The sequence below is a fragment of the Mustela lutreola genome, chromosome 8 (assembly GCF_030435805.1).
Source record: "Mustela lutreola isolate mMusLut2 chromosome 8, mMusLut2.pri, whole genome shotgun sequence".
Taxonomy (NCBI): domain Eukaryota; kingdom Metazoa; phylum Chordata; class Mammalia; order Carnivora; family Mustelidae; genus Mustela; species Mustela lutreola.
The window spans coordinates 13,593,454-13,610,666 of record NC_081297.1 but is presented as its reverse complement, the minus strand read 5'-3'; the positions used below and the strand labels follow the sequence as shown (position 1 = coordinate 13,610,666).

Here is a 17,213-nt window from a genome sequence, read left to right as displayed (position 1 = left end):
ACATCTGCTGTCTCTTGGGGCCTCAGTAAAAACTTGACTTTTACGTCTTGTCCGACTCATGTGAACCGGGAAAAACTGCTTTTGTTCATTAACACCAAGGACACACGGCTAAGAAAACGTGTTCTCTAAAGTCACAGACTGCTGGAAACTTAGTTGAGTATCAGTGAGAATGAACTCCTCCACCCCAACTCCCCCCACCCCTACTGCCACGTGCCTGGATGATGGGAGCCTGTGGGTCACTTTGACACAAAGAAGCAGCCTTGATTTTCAGCTGAGGTGCAGACTTTCAGGTAAAGGATTGGGAGACACAGCACACCACCTTAATCCCCGATCTAGGACTCCAAGTTTGCCTTTCAGCCCAGACCTGATGTTAGTAAAAACATTACTAAATGTTTATAAAATATTACTCACAGCCTTGCTCTGCTTTGAGGTCATCATATCACTCTTTCATTTAGATCTTATGTAACGCCCAGCCTCCCTGCACACCCTACGATAACCTTGTCTCCTTTGTTTGGCGAGGCCCTCCGTGGGCCCCTTGGAGCACTCGCCCTTGCTACAAGTTCACCAGCCTAACTTAGACTTCGGCTTTGTCTTGGATGGTGTGTGACTGTTGGACTCTTGATCGACTCTTTCCAGATCACGTTACCAGCCCTCATCTCACTCTCCCAAGTTCTGTCTTCATATCTGCATCTCCTTTTACCCTGGACCGGGTCATACAACCTTATCGCCACCACCAGCAAACTATCACCTGAGTCATCCAGAATCCTATAGCTACAATTGTGTCACACTCAAAAAAACCATATACAGGGGCGCCTGGATGGCTCAGTCTGTTGAAGCATCCGATTCTGGATTTTGGCTCAAATCATGATCTCGGGGTCCTGGGATCAAGCTCCACATCGGGCTCTGAGCTCAGCAAGGAGTCGGCTTGAGGGCTTCTCTCTCTCTTCCCCTACCCCCAGTCGTGCACATGTTCTCTCTCTCTCAAAGAAATAAATAAATCTTTTTTAAAAACCCATAAACATGTTCCTATATGGGAGCAATAACATCTATGGACTCTAGCAAAAGGAGAAATTATTAAAGGATATTAAAAGTACCTGAAAAACTTTTTCAACTCACAGAAACCCCGAGAAACAAATGCAGTCCTTCCTGCTGTTCTCCCCCGACACGTCCGTAATTGACTAATTCGTTACGCCGTGATCCTGAAAAGGAGGTAGAATACCTTTGGCTGTGTTTATGGGTGGAGGTTAAGAAACTCTGCTTTAGGGCACCTGGGTGGCTCAGTGGGTTAAGCCGCTGCCTTCGGCTCAGGTCATGATCTCAGGGTCCTGGGATCGAGTCCCGCATCGGGCTCTCTGCTTAGCAGGGAGCCTGCTTCCCTCTCTTTCTCTCTGCCTGCCTCTCCGACTACTTGTGATTTCTCTCTGTCAAATAAATAAATAAAATCTTTAAAAAAAAAAAAAAAAGAAACTCTGCTTTAGCCCTCGCTCATCTAAAGGGCCCTTGATCAAAATTCTAAGGCCATAAGTTTGGGGAAATATTTTTTTCTTTTAGCTAAAAATACCAGCTTGACGTTGCTTATAAATGAAAGGGAAAAACTGGTCCCCGTGGTGACAGGGTGCTGTCTGACTCATTCTCTACGTTACTCCCGGTCGCATCCCCAGATCTGGCCCACAGTAAGTGTCCAGCAGACCTTGGCTACACTAATAAATTCAGAACTCATTTTAAAATGGGAGAGTTTTGATCCACCAATCGTGGGAAGCAAGAAACATCCATCTAGATTATTAGCGGTGACTGTGCTCTGGTCTGTCCATATTTACTTGGCAATGCTTCAAGACTGGTTTCTGATGCAATCAGCAGTTGCCTGCTCCCTCAAGGACTTCTGTGCAGAAGCTGAGAGCCATGTAATAACTCCGAGGAGCCGGAGGGTGAGGAGTGACAGCAAGATATGTTGGGTGTGTGCACACTGAGCCCCAGTGATTCCGTGAAAGCCTTGGTACAAACCTGGAGGTGGGCCTCAGCACAGTGTCATTCCATATGCGTTTGAGAAAAACCATCCAGGAGCCCTGGAATGATCGAGCTCTGATAATAGCTTATCATTAGGCTGATAAGGAGACCTGCTGGTGTGCTAACCTGCGGAGTCTCAGCCCGTCTGATCCGCTCGCTCAAGCCCAATTGGCCCTGTAATGTGTCTGATGCTCTCGCTGGGGATATAGGGAAAGAGACAGAGAGAGAGAGAGATGGACATGAATCGCTTCAAGTCTCTCCTACTGAACCAAGTAAGCCTCCGTCCTCCCACACGCCCATGTCAGGAGTGCTGTCGGTCGGAAGGAGTCACTTTCCTGGTGCAAGAACCGACCCAAAGAACGAAGCCCGTGTGCACTCTGTGACCCGATCGGGGTAAATATTTTGCATTCGGAAAGCAGGGCATCCATCCAAAAGTTGGCAGAAAAAAACCTCTTATGCTTAAATGAGTTATGCACCACTTATATTTAATTAATCTCAGTCATCTCTGTACTTACCTCGCTGGGCTCACAAGGGAGCATTGGGAGCAAAATTGCTCTCGTGCTACTTGGGTTCCCCAGAAACGACACCATCATTCATTAATCAGCGCTGACCTAGAAAGCAGAAGCTCCCTCCTCTCACCACTTAAAACCTGACTCACTCTTCGTTGTGCAGCGAAGATTAAGACACATGGAAAAGAGAAGCAGTCGCGACACAGAAAGCCATAAAAACTGCGGCAGAAGAAACCGTTTAAGAATGTGCGACTCTGGGGTGCTCCCTGCACTCAGGGCCGCCGTCAGCAAAGACAGGACTTGGGAGATCGGACTTTCCTGCTTGATTGCCTCTCTTAACTCTCCATGATTATACCTTTATCAAAAAATTCCTCACTCCCAGGTTTATGGGCAGGAAATAAAGGAACTTAATAAATAAGTCTCTGGTTCATGGAATAAATAAGTCTCTGGTTCTTAAATTCTAAGATTTAAGGAAGCCAGGTAACCAAGAGTATGTGTAGAGAAATGTACCAAATAATAATAAAGGATGCAAGATGTGTATAAGCTAGCTGAAGAATTGACAAAAGAGGTTAATGTCCTTACAGACAAGACTGCTATATGATATTCCTAATTTAAAGTTCTAGGGGTTTCTGGGTGGTTCAGTCAGTTGAGTGTTTGCCTTTGGCTCTGGTCATGGTCCCAGGATCCTGGGATCCCGCCCCATGTAGGGCTGCCTGCTCAGCGCCGAGCCTGCTTCTCTCTGTCCTCTGTCCCTCCCACAGCTCATGCTCTCTCTCTCTCTCAAATAGATAAACAAAATCTTTAAATAAAAATAAAGTTCTAGGGCGCCTGGGTGGCTCAGTGGGTTAAGCCGCTGCCTTCGGCTCAGGTCATGATCTCAGGGTCCTGGGATCGAGGCCCGCGTCGGGCTCTCTGCTCAGCGGGGAGCCTACTTCCCTCTCTCTCTCTCTGCCTGCCTCTCCATCTACTTGTGATTTCTCTCTGTCAAATAAATAAATAAAATCTTAAAAAATAAAAAAATAAAGTTCTAATAACACTCTGTAAAGAACTGAATAATAACTTCTTTAAACTTCTGAAAACAGCTTCTATGCTGTTAAGAATGGCGTAATGGTTGCCATTAACAAATGCCACATATTTTCATTTCCACACTATTGGGTTTGTTCTAGGAGCAATCAATATTATTATGTGTTGAGAGGCACCTGGGTGTTTTAGTCAGTTAAGCATCGATTCTTGAATTCAGCTCAGGGTCATGAGATCAAGCCTGACATCGGAATCCACACTCCATGTGGCAAAGCTGACTCACACTCTCCCACTCCCATATAGCAGCAACCTCCAAGGGCAGAGACTGTGCCCCCCTTAAGACTCTTAAGACTCTTAAGAGTCTCTCTCTGCCCCTCTCCCCCACTCACACGCTCAATTACCCCTCTCTCTCTCAAATAAATAAATAATTTTTTTAAAAGGCTTATTACTATGTGTTGGTATTTCATCTTACTAAAGACATTAATGACTGCCATTCAGTCAAGAAGCAATTATTGAGCACCCACTATATGCCAGTTATTGTGGTGAGTCCTGGGTTAGGGGAAAGGATAAGAAAATGTTTAAGGTGCAATTCATAGTCTCCAGAGGATTACAGGATTCTGATTTGTGCATTTGCAAATCATTGTTGCCACTGTGGGCATTTGCCTGAGCCCCTGTTCAACTCAAGTGTAACATGAATTAGACAAATGAATATGGACTCTAGCAAGGAACAAAAGAAAATAAGACAAACAGTGCATGAATGGAATTAATGGCATCAATTAATTGGAGTAGAATTGATGAAAGACATGGTGTCCTAGGAGTTCCAGTTCACATATTTCCTTAAAGGCAGTGAATTTAGAACAAAGTCCAGATGATTCTGAGAACGTGAACAAATTGTTGAAGATTCCCCAAAGGAGAGGATTATATAATAAGATTACAACCCTGAATGGTAGTCCCGGTTTAGCTCCCAAATCCTTGGACATCTTATCTACCTTTCTAAGGCTATTTCCTTACTGATAATATGTGTAGTTATTAATCTGCCCAAGAAGTCACAAACTACAGTCATGTTGGGTCAGCACAGATTTTGTAAAAATTTGGATTAGTTGCCAACCTTTCAAAATCAGGAGATTTCATGTAAACGTCCAATGTACTAGTGTGTGTGTGTGTATATATATATATATATATATATATATATATATGTATATGTATATATTTAAAGAAGCTACGGCAAAGCTGACCCACACTCCCATGTTGCAGCAACTGCCACAAGCAGACACCGCACCCCCGTTAGAGCTGCCATGTGCTTTGCAATCTGCCATGGACCACGGCCAACCTGCTTCACTCATCCTCTCGGCTACCTACCTGGCCTCTATAGGCATTTGAGTTTCTCTCTCCTGAAGTGGGTCATTTGTAAGGGGTTGTTTTTGCTCATTGAAGTGCTTTCAGATACATAGTTGCTCGTTTCTGTGTGCAGGAAGAGAGAATGGTTTTTACCTGCCTTGCTTCTGTGAAGTCAGATCCAAATTACACCATCTATAGACACGGTGTGGGTTTCCTCTTCACAAATGATATTGCAAGAAGCAGTTTATGACTTCTATGTGTTAGAGAACCAATTTCTAAATGGCATGTGATGAAGCTTCAGAAATTCATTTCAGAGAGGGGGGTGGGGTTATGGACATTGGGGAGGGTGTGTGCTATGGTGAGTGCTGTGAAGTGTGTAAACCTGGTGATTCACAGACCTGTACCTCTGGGGCTAATAATACATTATATGTTTATAAAAAAAAATTAAAAATTAAAAAATAAAAGAAATTCATTTCGAAGAACTTTTTATCCTTAAAAAATATTTGCTTGCTTGATTTACCTACTCTGATTGAGATTACGTATCTTGAGTTAATGGTCTTATGAGTTACCTTGAAATAAAATTAAAACATAAATTCAGAACAATATTTAAATATGGAGAATTGAAAATGCCATTCATAAAAATATACATTTTCTCCATCTAAATTATTCTACCTGTGCCTTTCATTGTCTCAGGTAGGGAAACTGTATGTTTAAGGTACTGTGGGAGGCTTCTTACTTATATCCTCCAACCATACCTGGGTCATCTCTACATAAACGGATGAGGCCGCTGGAGGACAAAATATGAGAGATCAGCGTGAATTGGAGGAAGAGAAATGAGTTGAGCAAGAGAAATATACAGACTGACAAATACCTTGGAAGAGGGCCTTCCTCTTGGGGTTCAGGATGAATAAAATCTTTGAGGCAGCAACAAATTACCTATGTTTGGAGAAAAAGGAGGATTTGAGCTGGAACAAAAGATTTCTGTAGGGAAGGGCTGGAAAACAGTGAAATCACCTACATCACCAGGCTGAGATATTTGGACTAGATCTTAAGACCATTAGGGGTTGCCAGATATTTTTAGCTAGTGAGGAAAAAGGTATTTTAGGAAAACTTTATCTGATAGGAAAGAAAAAAGACTATTTCAAAATAAAATAATTGCAATTAATCTTATTTTATTTGTTATAATACTAGTGCAGAAGAGGACCCTTATAACAAGCCTACTTAAAAAAAAAATTATTGAAGTCACCAATTACTTACTGATACTGGGAAGGGGTCAAATTAAAATCATTGCAATGATTTAACACCCATTTCTCCCTCCATGCTCTTAATTATTCAGGGTGGGTCCCAAATCTTTGTTTCATGACTGATGACTTATAGTTTTAACTTTTCACAATTTAAAATATTTAATTTCCATCTCAAACCATCTGTTTTGGGGTGCCTGAGTGGCTCAGTGGGTTAAGCCTCTGGCTTCAGCTCAGGTCATGATCCCAGGGTCCTAGGATCGAGCCTGGCGTCGGGCTCTCTGCTCAGCGGGGAACCTGCTTCCTCCTCTCTCTGCCTGCTTCTCTGCCTACTTGTGATCTCTGTCTGTCAAATTAATTAATTAATTTTTAAAAACCACCTGTTTCTCTGTTTTTGATTTTTTTTTTTTTTTAGCATGTTTTTTGTTTGATCGTTTTACTGTGGTTCATGGTAAAGGAGGGTCCCAGGAATGGCCTGTGCTGGGACTCTTCCCCTTCATGATAACTGAGAGGGCAATCCTAGGGAAGGCAGGGCGATGTACTCCAGGAGGAAGAGACCTGCCCTGAGATCTCAGGGCTCTGCCCCTTCTGAGATACTGTGCTCCGAGAAGCTTCCTCCCCACTCCTAGAGGACATGGGAAGCTCATCATTCCCGGAGCTTAACCTAGCTCAAAACTTGGATCTGGAAGGTCTGAAACCTTCGTGGTACAAGTAGAAACCAGAAAAAAGACCCGTCATTCAAACATGGAAGCAATTTTAAATACCACAAAAGCTAGAGACCAGGATATATCTTTGAGGCAGAATATTTTGGAAAACCAAGAAAAGGTTATAGATATGAAAATGAATGCCAACTGAGAAAAGATCTTTCTGTGCAATTGCTCCAAACATCTAACTTGCTCCAAGTTAAATATAAAGGTAATAGTAAAGACCTGTTAAGTATGTTACCTGGATTATGTCACTCAGTCCTCACAATAAATCCCATGGCGCTATATGTCACTATCACTACTTCACAGATAAGAAAACTGAGACTAGATATCAATGATAATAATCACTCAAATTTAGGCGATTAATAATTCACAGAACTGGGGATCAAACCTGTCTGCCTCACACCAAAGTCATACCCTTGTCTGTCACTCTCAACCCTTCAGATTAAATTTTCTTCACAGTGAAGGCTCAGTCCATTAAGCATCTACTCTTGGTTTTGGCTCACGTCTCAGGGTCCTGAGATCAAGCCTGGCGTGGGGCTCTACTCCCAGCCAGAAATCCGCTTGGGATTCTCTCTGCTCCTCCTCACTGTGCTCGCCTGTGTACACATGCACTCTCTCCCTGTCTCTCCAAAATAAATCCTTTAAAAAACTATTTTTTTCTTCATAGACGTTTCTTAAAGAATTTATTTAGGGTCCCCTGGGTGGCTCAGTCAGGTAAGCATCTGCCTTCGGCTCAGGTCATGATCACAGCTTCCTGGGATTGAGACCCACATTGGGCTCCCTTCTCAGTGGAAAGCCTGCTTCTCCCTTTCTATCTTCTGCTTGTGTGGTCTCTCTCACTCTCTCTCTGTCAAATAAATAAATAAAATCTTTTAAAAAAAATTTATTTAGACTTCACTGTCCCTGCAACCCATTACTTGTTTTTGGAAGCATGTTTCTGTTTAGCTGTGAAGATACAGAAGACCAAAAAAAAAAAAAAAAAAAGAAAGAAAAGAAGAAGAAAAAACCAAACCCACCTGCTTTTCTAAGAAACTTGGAGAGACCCTGGTTGCATTTTGTGCCAGCCGAGGGCCATGTGACAAAATGAATCACAGAGCCAGGGAGAACTCTAATCCTCCAAGTTTTGTAATAAGCCCTTCATGAAGGGACTTGAGAGCAGTCTAGCAGGCAGTTGAGCCTGGAAAGGAGAATAAAAGTAGGAGAGAAGTGATGCGTGGAGACCTTGTGTTGACCAAAGTGGATGGGATAATTATAACCCATGTAAAAGCTGAAATGTCTTGTAGTCCCTGTCCTAAAGAAGTAGTATTAAACTAACCATAAGTTCAGAAGCTGAGCAATTAACATTCTTCTTTAAAAGAAATGCCCATGACTCAGTGGTAGGTAGGACAAAGGAGGCAAGAAGTTTTGCACAACAAAACTTTGAAAAATCCTCTCTTCCATCTCTAATAGCCATTTTATATTAAAACAAAAAAAAATGGTAGTCGGTCCCCAAAACTTTCTCTGTCATTGTCAGGTGTCCTTTGTGGATCTTATCTCTCCCTGTCACTGTCTCTTTCCTTCAGTTTCTACTCTGTGTCCTTTCCCATGGGTAAAAATTCTTCCTAGAACATATCCCTGTAACTTCTTCATTTTCTGTTAACTCAAATCCTATACTGTAAAATCCCAGGAACGAAGCTGGAATGGTTCGAATTCCCTTTAGCAGGTATGAGTGGAAAGCTATGACTCATATGCCAACATGACCTGATGAAATCTGGGTTACTCAGTTCTGTGTATCATCTGAAGATCTCCTTCTGCCTCCATTTCTCTGTCAAGAAGTCCCAACCAATGTATGGTGACTATGGTTAATAATACTGTGTTGCATATTTGAAAGTTGCTAAGAGAGTAAATCTTTTTTTTAAAGATTTTATTTATGTATGTATTTATTTGACAGAGACACAGTGAGAGAGGGAACACAAGCAGGGGGAGTGGGAGAGGGAGAAGCAGGCTTCCCACAAAGTAGGGAGCCCGACGTGGGGTTTGATCTCAGGACATGATCAAATGTCCAGAGATCAGGTTTGTTCTCAGGACATTACATGAGCCAAAGGCAGACATGTAATGACTGAGCCACCCAGGCATGCCCAAGAGAGTAAATTTTAAAAGTTCTCATCACTAGAAAAAAAATTTTTGTTAAGTATATGGTGACAGATGTTAACTAGACTTACTGTGATGATCATTTCACGATACAGTTGACCCTTGAACTATGCGGCTGTTAGGCACACTGACACCACACCCCCCACTCAAAAATCCACATTTAGACTTCCTGGGAAGATGAAAGAGTAGGAAAATCTTGAGCTCACCTTATCCCATGCATACAACTAGATAACACCCAGAACAATGTGAGTAACCTAGAACTCTGCCTGAAGACTGGCAGACCAAATTCTCCACAGCTAGTTGTGCAGAAGAGGCCACAACAAAGAGGATAGGAAAGGCAGACACATGGTCAGGAGTTAAACAGACCAGTGTGGGACTGTCTCCAGGAGGGAGGGACACTTCAGGTGCGGAAAGAAGAGTGAAACAGACCCAAGCACCAAGAATCCCACACTTGGAGAACACAAATCTCCATAACATTAGCCTTTGAAAACCAGAGGGGCCTAATTTCACAAGTTCTTTCAATCTGGGGGCTTAACATCTGGAACTTAAAAATCGCAGGCTCAGCTCTGAGACAGCCAGGAGGGTGACAGGTAACCAAATCCCTGCATAACCAACAGCCCCACAGAGACACACATCAAAGCAGGAGTTTAAAAAACACCTGGGGTATATGTGAAGGAGATTTACTTATAGATCTCAGAACATGTGCTGGAGGGACAAGGATCTTTAGGAGACTTCTCCAGGAAGAAAAGAGCTGGCTGGCTCCATTTCCCTACCCTGCCTCCCAGCCTAGATACATGGACACCTGTGGGAACCAGGGTAGCGCCAACTTGCTCTATTTAGCTTGCTGACAGTGTGCTCTGCCCCCACATTCCCCTGCAGACATGCCCCCTCCAGCCAGGCCAGAACCTCTCCAAAGTGTCTCCTGCCCCAGGGAAAGGAGATAACCACACACACCAGTCCGATGGTGGCCCTAGCTGTGGGCTGGAGGCAGACATCTGATCTGACTGCAGGCCCCACCCACCAACAGAAGCTTCTCAGGGGGACAAAACAGGGAAAGTGCCCTGCAGGACCATGCCACTGCAGCCCTGGCAAACATTTGGTCTGACTCAACTCAAACCAGACTGGAACAAATCCTTCCCACAACAGGCAAGGAGACCAATTGCAAACAACTAGAGTGAAGGCAAACGTGACTCAGCCACAACAACAGGTTGCATACAACACACATAGGAGACACCCCTGAAACTCCAGGTTCTGAAGATCAGGGGTCATTGCCCTCCAGAGCACTACAGGATCTCTTCTTCATAAGGCCACCACTTTCAAGAGCAGGAGACATGGTTGACTTTCCTAACACTTAGAAACAGACACAGAGAGACAAAATGAGAAGACAGAGGAATATGTCCCAAATGAAAGACCAGGACAAAAACACAGCAAGAGAGTTAAATGAAATGGGGATAAGCAATAGGCCTGATAGAGAATTTAAAGTAATGATCATAAAGATACTCCCTGAACTTGAGAAAAGAGTAGAGACCTCAGTAAGATCCTCAGCAAAGTTACACAACACATAAAAAAAAAGAACCAATCAGAGAGGAAGAACTCAATAACTGAAACTAAAATTACACTAGAGGGAGTAAATAATAAGACTAGAGGAAGCAAAATGGGTCTGTGACCTGGAGGACAAAGTAATGGGAAAGCGATCAAGCCAAACAGAAGACAGGGAGGAAAATATAATAATCAAAAATGAAAATAGACTTAGGGAATTCATCAAGCATAATAAGTTTCACATTATAGAGATCCCAGAAGAAGAAGAAAGATAAAAGGGGGGCAGAATATTTATTTGAGGAAATAACAGCTGAAAACTCCCTGAACCTGGGAAAAGAAACAGAAATCCAGATCTAGGAGGCACAGAGAGCTCCCAACAAAATTAACCAAAAGAAGCCCAAACCAAGATACATAGTAATCAAAATGGCAAAAAGTACTGATAAAGAGAGAATTAAAAGCAGAAAGAGTAAGCAATAACACACAAGGGAAACCCCACAAGGCTCCCAGATGATTTTGCAGCAAAAACTTTATAGGCCAGAAGGAAGTGACTTGATATATTCAAAGTGCTGAAAAACAAAAACAAAAACACCTGCAAACCTGGATATTCTATCCTGCAAAGTTCTCATTCAGAATAGAAGGAGACATAAAGAATTTCCCAGACAAACAAAAGTTAAAGGGATCCATGACCACTAAGCCAACCCTACAAGAAATGTTAAGTTGGATTCTTTGAGTGGAAAGGAAAAACCCTTTCCTCTCTAAGAAAAGTAAGTATCACTTACTAAGAAAAGTAAGAAGCACAAAAGCAGTAAAATTAAGTGTACCTACAAAAATCAGTCAAGGGATTCACAAAATAAAAAAGATGTAAAATATAATACCATATACCTAAAACATGGGGAGAGGAATAAAGAATGGGTTCAAACTGAAGCAACTATTAATTTAATATAAACTGCTGTATGTATAAGATGTTATATGCAAACCTGATGGTAACAGAGGAGAGCAAGAGAAGAAAGGAACAAAGAAGAACTACAAAAACAACCATAAAATAATATGGCAATAAGTACATATTTATCTTTAATTATTCTGAATGTAAATGGACTAAATGCTCCAATCAAAATACACAGGGTCAGGGCACCCAGGTGGCTCAGTAGGTTAAGCATCCAAGTCTTAATTTCAGCTCAGGTCATGATCTCAGGGTTATGAGATCAAGCCCTGCGTCAGACTTCGTGCTGGGCATGGAACCTGCTTAAGATTCATTCTCTCTCTCTCTCTCTCTGTCTCCTGGGGGGGGGGGGGACACAGAGTGATGGGCTGGATAAAAAATATAAGACCTATCTGTATGCTGCCTACAAGAGATTCATTTTAAACCTAAAGACACATACAGACTGAAAGTGAAGGGATGGAGGGGTTCCTGGGTGGCTTAGTCAGTTAAATGTCTGCCTTTGGCTCAGGTCATGATCCCAGGGACCAGGGATTGAACCCTGCATTGGGCTCCCTGCTCAGCAGGGAGTCTGCTTCTCCCTCTCCCTGTGTCCCTCCTCCCACTGGTGCATGCACGTGCATTCTCTCTCTCTCTCTCTAATAAATAAATAAAAATCTAAAAAAAAAAAATGAAGGAATGGAGAAGCACTTGTCATGTAAATAGGAGTGAAAAGAAAGCTGGAGTAGCAATATTATATCAGACAAAACATATTTTTTAAACAAAGACTAATGGAAGACCAAGGATAGTACCTAATGATAAAGGGAACAATCCAACAAGGAAGATAAAACAATTGTAAATATTTGTGTGCCCAACATGGGGCACCCAAATACATAAAACAGTTAATAACAAACATAAAGGTAGGAATCAATAGCAATACAATAAGAGTAGGGGACTTGAACACCCCACTTACATCAATGGATAGATTATCCAAACAGAAATCAATAAGGAAAAGTTGGCTTTGAATGACTTATTGGATCAGATGGCTCTAACAGATATATTCAGAACATTCCATCCCCAAAAAGCAGAATACACATTCTTTTCATGTGCCCATGGAACATTCCCCAGAACGGACTCAATCGTAAAAAAGAATGAAATCTTCCCATTGGCAACAACACGGATGGATCTAGAGAGTATAAAGGGAAATAAGTCCATCAGAGAAAGACAAGTACAGTATCATTTCACTCATATGTGGTGTTTAAGAAATAAAACAAATGAACAAAAAAAAAAAAAAAAAGGAGACAAACCAAAAAACAGACTCTTAACTATAGAGAACATACTGATGGCTACGAGAAGGGAGGGGAGTTGCGGGGAGATGGGTGAGATAGGGGATGGGGATTAAGAGTGCACTTACTGGGGCACCTGGGTGGCTCAGTGGGTTAAGCCTCTGCCTTCAGCTCAGGTCATGATCCCAGGGTCCTGGGATCGAGCCCCACGTCAGGTGCTGAGCAGAGAACCTGTTTCCTCTTCTCTCTCTCTCTCTCTCTGCCTGCTTCTCTGCCTACTTGAGACTTCTGTCTGTCAAATAAATAAATAAAATCTTTAAAAAAAAAAAAAAAGAGTGCACTTACTGTGATGAGCACTGAGTGCTGTGTAGAATTGTTGAATCACTATCTTTTACCCCCAGGAATAGTAAAATCCTGTAGAGTAACTATACTGGAATTCTTATTTTTTTTAATCTTCATATAGCTATTGACTTCCCTGAAACTTTATTAATAGTCTACTATTGACCAGAAGACTGATGGCTAACACAAATAGTTATTAACACATATTCTGTATGTTATACATATTATATCCTGTTTTACCAAGAAAGTAAACTAGAGAAAAGAAAGTGTTATTAATAAAATCATAAGGAAGAGAAAATACATTTATAGTACTATACTGTATTTATAAAAGAACAATCCACGTATAAGTGGACCCACACATTTCAAACCTATGTTACTCAAAGGTCAACTGTATGTAGACATAAAATCACTACATTGAACACCAGAAGCTAATATAATGTTATATGTTAATTTTGCCTCAAATAAATCTTAACTCCCAGACAAAACTAGTTTTTGTCTTCCCCAAATACAAGTTCCAACCTTGAGAAGAACTGATGTTTTAAGAATTGTGAAATGGGGGCACCGGGGTGGCTCAGTCATTAAGCGTCTGCTTTGGGCTCAGCTCATGATCCCAGGGTCCTGGGATCGAGTCCTGTGTTGGGCTCCCTGCTCAGCGGGGAGCCTGTTTCTCCATCTGCCTGCTGCTGCCCCTGCTTGTGTGCTCTCTCTCTCTTTCTCACTATCAAATAAATAAAATCTTAAAAAAAGAGAGAGAGAGAATTGTGAAATGAGGGGCACCAGGTGGCTCAGTTGGTTAAGCATCAAACTCTTGCATTCTGCTCAGGTCATGATCTCAGGATTGTGGAATTGAGCCCCACATTGGGCTCCCCACTCAGCAGGGAGTCTGCTTATCTCTTTCTTCCTCTGCCCCTCCCCATGCTCACACATGCTCTCTATCTCTTTCTAAAATAAATAAGTAAATCTTCAAAAGAAAGAAAGAGAGAGAGAGAGAGAGAGAAAGGAATTATGAAATGACCAGGAGACAAGGGATGAAGAAATTTCATCTCCAGCCCAGGAGCTACATCAACCAGGGCTTGAGGATTTGGCTGCTGGATGGCTGGGGGCACTTTACCCCATCTCTCTAAGCCCTGCTGTCCCCATTTGCAAACTGGGATCTAGAGGTTCACGAAACAGATATTCACTGAATATCTCCTATATGCCACGTACATGTTGGGTTCAGGAGACAGACCATGAACCAAACAGAAAAAGAAATCTTGCCCTTGTAAGCATACATTCTGGTGGGATGATACCAGCCATATCTCCCTCTTAGGTTGTTTGAGAATTAAACAATAATAATGAACATATTTATGATGACTCTGTGCCAGGAAGAATTGTTAAGTACTTGGCACATTGTTTTAATTAAGGTTTCTTTGCTTTTTCTGTGCTGGAGTTCACTTGGGCAATCCAGTAGCACCAACCAACTCCTTCTCAAAACAGCGTTTTTAAATGAATAAAAAAGTACACATGGGATAACCAGGGAAACAAAGTATGTGGAGACACAAAAGTTATATGGTAATAAAGTGCTTCTTTTTTAACATATTAAATGATGAGCTCTAGTGACAGGTTTAACAATACTGTAACTTTGAAAAACCAATGAGCTTAGATGTAATTAATACCCCTATTCAAGTTCACAGGCATCTGTAATGTCAATCCACTGGTTTGTAGACCCCAGGGTTAATTTAATCCTTGTTATAACTCTACAAAGTAGGTATTGTTATTATTATTCCATTTTTTTTTAACGGATGAAGAAAATGATGTAACAGGAGGTTAAATGTCTTGCCAGTGGATATTAAGTTATGGGGCTGAGATCTGAGCCCATAATCTGGCTCCAAAGCCTGTGTTCTTAACACTACCTAGTGCATGGCTTAGCTCAGGACTTGCCTCATGGTCAAGGTCAATAATATTAGCTGGTAGTTGGAAGCAGTAATTGCAATAAGGAGAAGCATTAGTAGGAGAGTATATCTAGGGGACAAAGAATAGATTGTACCAGCATTAAGAAAATCTTTAAAGGGAAAAATCTGGTAGGAAGCCATGAAATCTACTGTGTAGGATTCCGCGTATCCTGTTCTTCCAAGACCCATACAAATTTCATTTCTTTCTCTGTGTGATTACCCAATCCGGGACCCAATAGCTAAGACTTGGGAGGATGTGATAACATAGGGAAATGTTCTTGAGTCTACAACCATTTCTTCCTTTTAGTTGTATATCCCCCCTATCAGTTATTGGGTCTTTGCTACACTTCCAGTAGGCACTCTCCCCAAAAGACCCCGCGGACGTAAATCGGTGCTGCGGAATAAAAAGAACACTGTCGGTCTTTCAGAGGAGGGCTGCCCAGAATGAATGCAGCCGCAATTCTTCTCTGCTGACGTTTGCAAACGTGCAAAGTCAGAGGTCTGGATCCAATGTGGGTCCTTTGGGCACTATATAAATATTAATTAGCTGAAAGGTGTTGATAAGGTAAAGAAACTTAACACTTCTCCAAATGGCGTCAGCCAACACTTCAGTTTCAGTGTTTTCAAGAAAAAGACCAACAATAGAGCCCAGATCCTTAGAAAGGCTTTCCTCCCGGGCTCGGTGACAGCCATCCCAGCTCTCTGTGACAGCGAGTCACCCCCCCCCCCCCCCGCCCAGCCCCCAAAGGGGAATGGAGCAGAGTAAGATGATTCATCCCTTCTCCCAACTCTGCCTTGTAAAAGCATTTTTCTAATTGCCGGTCCACGGCCCATTTTTACTGTAACCGGCGCTCAGTTCCTTAACATTCCTCGGGCATGCTGTTCCCAAGAGCAAAGCAGAAAAGTGGCAGGAGGCGTCCTCGTCGCACCCCTGTAAATGCCACCTGATTCACCAGAGGGTTGGAGAACTCCAGCTCCCATGCTCTGTCTGTGCTGACATTCTGTTCGAGCCCAGAGGAAAGAAAAAGCATCAACACTCCGTTGCAAGAGATGGGTGCAGGGCTAGTGGTTACGAAGCCCAGAGCTCAGCCAGGGGGACCAAGGGTCTGGGGAGGACGTGGTGAGGTCACAGATGCCGGAGAGTCTCTGCACACATTCCTCCCCAGGCCACCGGCCTTGACTTGGGAAAACAGCCCATGTGACCGGCTGCACTGAAAAATACCACCGTGAACCTTCACAGATGGCTCCAGGCCGGGGGTAAAAATAGCTCCTCATACAGCACAGCCCAAACTGGGAGTCGGGGAGGCTTTGATTTCAGCTGGCCAAAAAGGTAAAAAATGTTTTCACTGAGCCATGAGAGGCTGCCATGGAAAGAGAGATTTAAAACACAAATATTTTACATTCTGCCTTATTTCAAATTCATTCAACTGTCCTCAGCAAAAGAATGAAAAATATTTGCAGATAGGGGGGGGAAAGTATTTGTCTTTTTTTTTTTTCTTAAGATTTTTAAAATGTATTTGATAGAAAGAGACACAGCAAGAGAGAGAGGGAACACAAGCGGGGGGAATGGGAAAGGGAGAAGCAGGCTTCCAACTGAGCAGAGAACCAGATGCGGGGCTCGATCTCAGGACCTTGAGATCATGACCTAAGCCAAAGGCAGATGCTTAACCCACTGAGACTACCAGGTACTCCGGTATCTGTCTGTCTTATTTGACCATAGTGAGAAAACAGACAGACCAGCCTAGAAAGTCTTCAGTGCATGGACTCTTGGGAAGAGCCGAATAAAGAGAAAAATGAAAACCTGTGTTTTGTGTTCATTTTCAAAGACTTGGCTTTACAGAGTTAGTGGAGTCCTAATTGGTTTAATTACTTATTTTCAGCAAGTTGTTTCATCCATGTCCCCATTGTTCCACTGAGGTTTCTATTTTTACCCTTTGGGGGTGAATCACACTCTGACCACTTACAGACATGATTAGAACATGATTTTTCAAGTCAGAACCCAAGTGAAAGTTTGATTCCCAAACCAGAGCCTTGAGGCTCAGCACACTGGCAACCATTGTGCCCTGACATTATGTCGGCCTGTGTGCCCCAATTGTACCACAGAGTAGAGGTGATTGGAAGGGTTCCATGGACAAAAAATAGCTCAGATAATAACTCCTTACAAGATAAGAGGAAATAAATGGCATTTGACTTGGTGTTCCCTCAGTCCCCTGACCTGGTGAACAAGAAAATGCTTTTGTATCTTTCAGTTGT

The 17,213-nt window shown here is 42.5% G+C and overlaps 1 long non-coding RNA gene across 1 annotated transcript; it reads right to left on the bottom strand.

Moving 5' to 3' along the window:
• Nucleotides 1–4,945: 4,945 nt before the first annotated feature.
• LOC131839886 (uncharacterized) lies at nucleotides 4,946–16,085 on the bottom strand. The gene is made up of 3 exons (XR_009357056.1): nucleotides 15,541–16,085; nucleotides 5,743–5,807; nucleotides 4,946–4,994 (listed from the first exon to the last, which is right to left on the bottom strand). It is a non-coding gene; the product is annotated as an uncharacterized LOC131839886 (long non-coding RNA).
• Nucleotides 16,086–17,213: the final 1,128 nt, after the last annotated feature.